General features: G+C 48.4%; 1 pseudogene; it reads right to left on the minus strand.

Annotated features, from left to right (window-relative positions):
• Positions 1 to 7,859: 7,859 nt before the first annotated feature.
• LOC136637731 (5S ribosomal RNA) lies at positions 7,860 to 7,979 on the minus strand (annotated as a pseudogene).

Raw genomic sequence — 7,979 nt, forward strand, 5'->3', positions numbered from 1 at the left:
CTTGACTACCCTCTATATTGCTTTTGCTTCATGGCTCCTCCACCAAGGAAGGCTGAGAACAGGGGATTCTGTGAGTAGGTGATGGATCTCATTTTGCATGGAGTGCACAGTAGGGATAGGACCAGGGATTGGAAAGAAAGAGAAGAATAAAAACAGATTTCTTGGCACCTTCTCAAAGCTCTTTGGAGGAAGTCATGACAATTATAAATCAGTGTTAACTCCTGATTAAGTGCTTATTGGAGATGTCACTTCAGGCATCATGAAATGCTCCCCCTCTCCAGTCCCAAATCCTGAAGCCTGGCAGCCTCTTTACCATATTAGATGTTTTGATGCTGCCATGGTTGGATACCAGATTTGTGACATGTTCTTTGTTGTTACAGCATGTGAAAGAATTCCTAGAAATGGCTGATAGTGCAGCCAAAGGCACTGTCCTGAGAAGTTTCAGCATGCCTGCCAGCAAAGGGCCCCAAGAGCTGCTCTAGCAACAGAATGCACCTTGGTACTGCCAGAGGGGTGAGTCCAGCACCGTCTGACTCAAGTCGCATCACGAGTCTCCGACCCCTTTAACTTGACTTGAAAACGAATCCTAGTGGGTGGACTTTCCAAGTCACTCAGAGTGTTTTGGGGGCTCTAAACGACTCAAGTCCCAAGTCTTTTCCATTAAAAAGTCAGCAGCGGCTCTGAGGGGGAAAAAATGGAACTGCTTCCAAGGTGTCTGTATGGGAGTTCTCATTTGATACTCCCCTGCTATCCCCATCCCATCTGTAGACAAGGTGGGATGGACTGTGTGAGAGCGGTGACAGAAACAGCAAGTGGGTGGAAAGTTCACATGCAGCAGCTGGGTGACTTACCAGGACGACCCAATCCTTTGCAGCCTTACTCAGTAGTCCCATTGCAGCTGGTCATTCAATGAGCCTGCTGGAGCCATGCCATGAGTTTCTCCTGGATGGCTAGGAACCACCTCTCCCTGCCTTCTCCCCTCACTTTTCCAGGGAAAAAACCTTCATCCAATGATCATTGGTTCCCTTAGAGATGGCCAAGAGAGCCCACTCCCGCCTCCTGCTTGATGCAAAACCAAAACATTAACCCAGCAGTTCACAAACTCTCAGACAGTTTGAACTGCAGTAAGTGTGTGCTGGGGTAGGGGGAAGGCAGCAAGACAATCCACTGGATTGCGCTGCTTTGGAGGGGCGCAGGGGTTTCCTGCCACTTACCAGAGCCTGCAGCAGCCTCCCAGGGGGTGTGGGGAGCCCCCGTGCCAGCCTCCGCAGGGCTCCCTCCACTGCGGAAACTGAAAGTGGTCTCAATGGCTATTTTTACTGACTCTGCAGCATGGAGAGCCCTGCAGAGGCTGGCATGAGTGCTCCCTGCACCCCCAGGAGACTGCTGCAGGCTCTCGTAAGTGGCAGAAAGCCCCTGCAGCCCTCCAAAGTGGCGCAATCCAGCGGATTGGATCACTGCCTTCCTCCCTCCCTGCTCCTTAAGGGGGCAGAGGCCAGGGCTCTCTGGCTGGGGCACCACAATGCCCCAGTTTGAGAACCACTGCATTAACCCTTCCCTACTGCTTGCCCAGTCTGAATGATGACTCCACTAAGTCTTTCATGCCATAAAAAAGTAAGCAAGCACACCCAGATAGACTTGAGTCTGCATGTGTGGGGAATCAGTGCCGAGTCAATGGCCTCAAACTCGAGCCAGTGCCGGAGCCATTGACACACCTAGCTCAAAAGACATGAGTCAGCAAAGAACATATGTTTTTACAACTTGCACTCAAGGCACCTGACTCGAGTTCCCATCCCTGGAACTGGCTAGTTAGCCTTCTGGGGTCTGTTTACTGTGTGATCCTTGGAACACACAGCTCAGGCTTTGATAATGAATGTTTGTGATTGATGGGTGGTTGCATACATGTAGTGTGGCAAGGAGGAGGAGTCCTTAATCCCACCACTGACAAGGATAGGATTGTATTGATCCATCATGGCAGTGGGTACTGGGGTGGGGGTCACCTAAGTTTCTGGACTTCCTGGACAATCAGTGGAGCTTCACAGTCCGATAAGTTCTCACAAATCCACGTTTTTTGTTTACCGGTCAGTTGGAGAATAAACAATAAATAGCACCACAATTGGGCAAATAGAGCTACTGTCTTCAAATGAGTCAGCAGCTCCTTCAGGATATTCTATAATAAAACATGTGTATATAGTGGTTCCTTTGCTCCCCACACGAACAATGACTTTCGGCTCCCTTTTGCTTTGCCAAACTAATTCTTCCAACATTGCCCCTGCTCCATTCCTCCTAGGCAGGGATGCCTCTTCATAAAACTGCTTCCTTCTGGCTTAGTCCATCCCTGGTCTGGATTTCTATCCCTCCACCCAAAATGAGAGAGCCAGATCTGCTGTTTACTGTCTTCCACAAATCCCTTCTTTTGGACAAATGCATAGAAATGCTACTGGTTACAAAATAGACTGGAAGGCAGCCAAGGACATGGAGTGCTAAGTTAAGTGGCAGGCAAGGACAAGAGCTGGGCCAGGTCTGGTGCAGTGCTTGAGTGGAAAGGGGGGGGGGCCATGGGGATCATTCAGACATGCTGGATTCACCTTATGCTGCTCATAGAGGAATGTGTGAGTTTAGGGAACCTGGAGAATGGGCTGTATTCTTAGGAGCTTGCCCATAGAGTCTTCTTTTAAAAAATGGCTGAATTTGGAATTTGAAACTTTCAGTTTCACAGTCCATCCAGACTCTCCCCGCGATCAGGTTTTTGTCACTGCAGACAAATGCTGAAAGCATGGGCATGGCAAAGAGGGTATACCCTCAGAAGTGCATTAGTGAAAAAGCAGGGCTTCCCAGAGAGCTCTCCCTGGTGCCCCCTCCCCAACCACACATTCCCAGTACATGCAAGTCACTTCTGAACAGACCTGGAATCCGAAAGGGACTTACAGGGTTCCAGAAAACCTCAAGTGTTTCTGAGTGAAAGGAAGCCAGATGGTAGAGAAAGCATTTTGTCCAGAGTAAGCTTCTGTTGCTCTGCCTTTCTAAGAGCCTAGATCAGTGTTTCTCAAACTGTGGGTCAGGACCCACTAGGTGGGTTGCGAGCCAATTTCAGGTGGGTCCCCATTCATTTCAATATTTTATTTTTAATATATTAGACTTGATGCTATCATGGTATGTGACTGCATTTGGGGAAATGTTACAGATCTGTAATAAAAAGTTACTATGTATATTCTTCTAACTATGATAATAAATGGAACTTACTCCTGGGCAAGTGTGGGTAGGATTGCAGCCTAGGATAGTTAAAAATTTTCCTGCTTCATGATGTCACTTCCTGTCGTGACATCACTTCTGGTGGGTCATGACAGATTCTTGGTCTAAAAAGTGGGTCCCAGTGCTAAATGTGTGAGAACCACTGGCCTAGATGGTATACAAATATCTGTGTACCTCCCCACTTCATGCAAAGCTTTCTAAAAACATTAAATCCTTTTGGACCAGGTCTGTTCAGAAGTTCAGGAATGGGGTGGGAGGGGGCTTATCTGGCGGTGATGTTATTTTTGTTTTAATATATTTGTTATTAGGAGTATTTAAAAGATATATATCTATCATCTTGCAAAATAGTGTATGTCAGCAAAGATACTGGAGGAAGAGGTATTGCCATGGATGTAGTAAACATAACATTTATTTTCACATTTTTGTACTGCCATTCCGCAGAGGAGCTCCGGGTGGTGTACATGGTTCCTTCCCTCCTCTTGTCCTAACAACAATCCTGTGAGGTAGGTTAGGCTGAGAGATAGTGACTGGCCCGAGGTCACCCAGGAAACTTCACGGCTGAACAGGGATATGAACTTGGAACTCCTAGGTCACCAGAACCACTACACCATCCTGGCTCATACTCTTATGACTGTAAGGAAGCCACAATAATTATGAGTATAATGATCCCTTCAATGAATATAATTAACTTTGAAAAAGGAAGCAATTCAGGTTCCTAATTGTACTGTATTTCTTGTGCCAAAAAAACCCTTTAGCTTTACCAGTCATTAGGGGGCAGCACGAGTCCTCTAAGTTTGAAGGGGTGGAGCTGTTGGCAACCTTCAGTCTCAAGACTATGGTATCACGCTCTGAATGGTGGTTCTGGCACAGCGTCTAGTGTGGCTGAAAAGGCCGATTCGGGAGTGACAATCCCTTCCACACCGGGAGCAAGTGCAGTCTGTCCCTGGTCTGTCTCCCTGGCTATGGGCCTTCCTTCTTTGCCTCTTGGCCTCAGACTGTTGGCCAAGTGTCTCTTCAAGCTGGGAAAGGCCATGCTGCACAGCCTGCCTCCAAGCGGACCGCTCAGAGGCCAAGGTTTCCTTTCTGTTGAGGTTCATTCCTAAGGCTTTCAGATCCCTCTTGCAGATATCCTTGTAGCGCAGCTGTGGTCTACCCGTAGGGCGCTTTCCCTGCACAAGTTCTCCATAGAGGAGATCCTTTGGGATCTGACCATCGTCCATTCTCACGACATGACCAAGCCAACGCTGGCGTCTGTTTCAGCAGTGTATACACGCTGGGGATCCTAGCTCGTTCCAGGATTGTGTTGTTTGGAACTTTGTCCTTCCAGGTGATACCAATGATGCGTTGGAGGCAGTACATGTGGAAAGTGTTCAGTTTCTTCTCCGGTTGTGAGTCCATGGCTCACTGCAGTACAGAAGTGTACTCAAGATGCAAGCTCTGTAGACCTGGATCTTGGTATGTTCCGTCAGCTTCTTGTTGGACCAGACTCTCTTTGTGAGTCTGGAAAATGTGGTAGCTGCTTTACCGATGCATTTGTTTAGCTCGGTATCCAGAGAAAGAGTGTCGGAGATCATTGAGCCAAGTTACACAAAGTCATGGACAACCTCCAGCTCATGCGCAGAGATTGCAATGCAAGGAGGTGAGTCCACATCCTGAACCATGACCTGTGTTTTCTTCAGGCTGATTGTCAGTCCAAAGTCTTGGCAGGCCTTGCTAAAACAGTTCATGAGCTGCTGGAGATCTTTGGCAGAGTGGGCGGTGACAGCTGCATCATCGGCAAAGAGGAAGTCACGCAGACATTTCAGCTGGACTTTGGACTTTGCTCTCAGTCTGGAGAGGTTGAAGAGCTTTCCATCTGATCTGGTCCAGAGATAGATGCAGTTCCAAAGGCCTGCTTCAGCAGGACAACGAAGAAAATCCCAAACAAGGTCGGTGCGAGAACACAGCCCTGCTTCACACCGCTTCGGATGTCAAAGGGGTCTGATGTGGAGCCATCAAAGACTACAGTGCCCTTCATGTCCTCGTGGAAAGACCTGAGGATGCTGAGGAGCCTGGGTGGACATCCGATCTTGGGGAGAATCTTGAAGAGGCCATCCCTGCTGACCAGGTTGAAAGCCTTCGTGAGATCTATGAAGGCTATAAAGAGTAGCTATTGTTGTTCTCTGCATTTCTCCTGCAGCTATCTAAGGGAGAATACCATATCAGTGGTGGACCTGTTGTCTTGGAATCCACACTGCAATTCTGGATAGACGCTCTCTGCAAGTACCTGGAGCCTCTTTAGTGCAACTCGGAGAAACAGCTTTCCTACAACGCTAAGGAGAGAGATGCTGCAGTAGTTATTGCAGTCACCCTTGTCGCCTTTGTTCTTGTACAGCATGAAGATGTTTGCATCCTTCATGTCCTGTGGTACTCCACCTTCTCTCCAGCCGAGGCAGAGGATTTTATGCAGCTCAGTGGCGATGATCTCTTTGCAGCACTTTAGGACTTCAGCAGGGATGCTGTCTTTCCCAGGTGCCTTGATAGAGGTGCGGGAGTCCGAGGCCACGTGAAGTTCTGCTAGGGTTGGTTCACTGTCCTCCAACACAGGCAAGCACTCGATGTTGTTCAGTGCTTCCTTGGTTACTGCATTTTCTCAGGAATCCAGCTACAGCCTGGAAAAAGGAAGGCAGAGGATGAATATCAGCAACACAGTGCCTGGTGCAGGAAGGGAGACTTACAGGTATATCTGGAATCCTTGGTGCTTGGGCTGGGAATAGAGAAAGTGTGGTGGGGTAGCAGGCCAGGATCAGGCACTGTGAAGGCTGACAGGACTCCAGAATGTGATCAGGGAACTAGAGTGCCTGACACCAATGTTCTTCCTCCACACATCATATTAACAGTATTTTATACCATCAAAAGTTCACTGCATTGTGCTTGCTCAAATGCACAGATACATTGCACAATATGAATGGTGTGGATGTGGAACTCCATGGGAGACCTGATCTAGAAGTCAGTATAGGCTGTCTTGAGGAAAATGCATCATATAATTTGGCACCCTGGCAATAAAGGACCCCAAACAGAAAGCAGCACTTGAGAATTCAAGCTGTAGAGGAGTCAGTGAGGCACTATTTACATACCGTTTTTCAACCCAGTGTTCACAGAATGGTTCATCTACTAAGCTCTAGTGACTTTGTGGGGAAAGAGATTCGGGATAGGATGTTGAAGGGGACAGCAGGTTCCCCTCACTCAGGCCTTCCTGTGGCAATGCCCATCACCTGTTTGTAAAACACAGTTGTGTGGACGTGAGTGAGTCAGTCAAGGCTATTTTTAAAAAAAATAAAAAATAAACAACCACCACTGGTCATCGTAAGACCTGCTCAAGTTATGAAAGGAGACTTTGGACCAAACTAGAAAAGATGAGAAATGCATCAGTGCATTGCTGTCTTCTTGACCTAAAAAAACCAAACAAACCATCCAGGCAAGGTCTATGCTGGACTGGAACCACGGTGCAGGGGCTTAACCATCCTCCCATACAATTCTCCCGACAAAAGTCATCCCTCCAGCTGCTTTTTGTCCCATCCAATGCATGTGGGATGCATAGTTGGCTTTACATGTGCTGCAGAAGGAAAAGGAGTCACAAACGAGTTGCACATTTTGTGGATGAATAAGGAACTCCTTCTTTTGCATGAGGCACAGGAAGCACAGACAGAGGATGAAGGATTCACTCAGTGCATTCTCTATCCCTATAGTTTCCATGTCAGGTGCAAAGATGTTTCCTTGGCAGTTTAGGAGCTAGATAATCAGACCTATAGCCCAATCTTAACCAGGTTGCCCACAGTGTGATACAGCAATACAGAAACAGCTGTTGCCATATCCTGCACAAGGCAGCTGGAGGTCTCCTCAAGGTAAGAAAACATTTGTTCTCTTACCCTGTGTGGAGCCCTGGCAGCCTTTATGGGCCTACTTGGACCTGAGCCAGTTCAATTACTGGTGAAGGACTAAGTAGCCCTGTGTAGCCTCTGCACGGTTGCCCTGCCCCCTCCTGAGCCTGAACCACCACCCCCCTGCATCCTCTCCACCCCCAATTTGCCCTCTTCCTGACATCCCCTCACCCCCCCCCCCCACACACACACTTGGCAGGGAATTTACTGCCATCCACATGGCATGAAGGTGCCTCCACACCAGCACCTGTCTCTGCTTGGTCACTGTGATATGCTTTATGGCACTTTCACAATGGCCATTGCCAGGTAGTGTGCTGAAGACTGGCACTGTAGCTTTGGTGGATTGCGCTGTTAGGCAGGAATGTATCTGACCCTTAACATCATTAAGACCCCATTGTGAGTGATAATTTCCCTCACCCAGGGCTGGCCCATCCATGAGACCAACTGAAGTAATCACCTCAGGTAGCAGATTGGTGGGGAGGAGACACCCATCTCTGCCTGCCTACTTGCCTTCACTGCTTCGCCTTCTCCTCCCACTTTCTGGATTGGAAAAGAAGAGGGGAACAGAAAGGAAGAGGAAATGTGGAGGGGAGGAGAGTGCTGAGCTAGAGCATTGGTGAGTGGGAAGAACAGAGGCTGGCACATCATTGAGTAAATGGTTGGCAACCTTCAGTCTCGAAAGGTATAAGCCTACAGCACCTGGTATTCCCAGGCGGTCTCCCAACCAAGTACTATCCAGGCCTGACCCTACTTAGCTTCCGAGATCAGACGAGATTGGGCATCTGCAGGGTAAGGGTGGCAGCATTT

The sequence above is a fragment of the Tiliqua scincoides genome, chromosome 1 (assembly GCF_035046505.1).
Source record: "Tiliqua scincoides isolate rTilSci1 chromosome 1, rTilSci1.hap2, whole genome shotgun sequence".
Lineage (NCBI taxonomy): Eukaryota > Metazoa > Chordata > Lepidosauria > Squamata > Scincidae > Tiliqua > Tiliqua scincoides.